This window comes from Triticum aestivum, chromosome 5A, assembly GCF_018294505.1.
Source record: "Triticum aestivum cultivar Chinese Spring chromosome 5A, IWGSC CS RefSeq v2.1, whole genome shotgun sequence".
Lineage (NCBI taxonomy): Eukaryota > Viridiplantae > Streptophyta > Magnoliopsida > Poales > Poaceae > Triticum > Triticum aestivum.
Genome location: NC_057806.1, coordinates 679676112 through 679677560, shown reverse-complemented (window position 1 = coordinate 679677560; position 1449 = coordinate 679676112).

Below are 1449 nucleotides of genomic sequence, written 5' to 3'. Positions count from 1 at the left end.
TCGATGCGGCGGGTGGCGGCGTCGGGGGTCCTTCCAGATCTAGGAACAGGGAGGAGGACGAGGATGGCGAGGCCCGGCAGTGAGGTGGCCTCGGCGATGGGGCGCTGGTGTGGTGGCAGGAACTGGGAGGCATTCAGCGGGGTCCGACGGGGTCGAACGGCGTCGGCACCACCTGGGTAGAGACGAGGGGCGTCGGGCAGAGGCGAGGGGGATCTCTCGATCCAAATCAAGAGAGCGAGAGGGAGAGGTGGATCGGGGGGAGTGGGGTGTAGCGGGCTAGGGTTACTGGAGTGGGAGGGGATAAGGAGGCAATGGGGTGGGCCGGCCTATGGGGGTGGCCGAGTGGGCCGGCGGGGTTGAGGCCCGGTGGGGAAAGGGGGGGCCGGTTCCTTTTCTGTAATTTTATTTCTTTTATTTTCTATCAAAAGGATAGCTACTGTTTTGGATAGAAACAAGGCATCAAATGATTTTTGTCGAGTGTGAAACTTAGCAAATAGTTCAGGCACAATATTGTGGTGTTGCCTAAAAAGTTTCAGGGCCAAAGGAATTGTTCAAGCATTTTTAGAGATTGAAAAGGTCATTTAATATGATGTTGGACCACTAAATAATTTCCAGGGGCACTTTCGGAATCCAAAAGAGGTTGGTTCCAACATGACAAATACCCAGGGATTATTTGCCACACTTTGAACATTTTAGTTTTCATGTTTAGCAAATTTGAATTTTGACTTTAAATTTGAGTTTGAATATGAACAGTGATTTGGATCAAGTGAGAATTAGCAACAGTAATGTGATGACGTGGCACCATTAACGGAGGATTACTGTAGCTTAATTATCCGGGCGACACAAAGGTCTACAAAGAACTACTCACGCATCATCGGAGAGGCACCAATGGAGGTGGTGAACCCCATCCGAGATGGTGTCTAGATTGGATCTGGTGGTTCTGGACTCTGCGGCGGCTGGATGAATATTTTGTCGACTCCCCTAGGATTTTGGGAATATCGGGGTATTTATAGAGCAAAGAGGCGGTCCGGGGGGCACCCGAGGTGGGCACAACCCACCAGGGCGCGCCTGGGTATCCTGGCGCGCCCTGGTGGGTTGTGCCTCCCTCGGGGCACCCCCCAGGCGCAGCCAGGGCCCATTACGTTCGCTTTGGTCAAAAAAAATCTCCGTGAAGTTTCGTTGCATTTGGACTCCATTTGATATTGATTTCCTATGATGTAAAAAACATGCAGAAAACAACAACTGGCACTTGGCACTATGCCAATAGGTTAGTTCTAAAAACTGATATAAAATGACTATAAAATGACTATAAAGCATCCAAGATTGATAATATAACAACATGGAACAATAAAAAATTATAGATACATTGGAGAGGTATCAGTCTTCTTCCCCATTGAGCCTAATCCTTCAAGCTCGTGTTCTTCCCTCATTGTTGACCTTCTTCGAGCT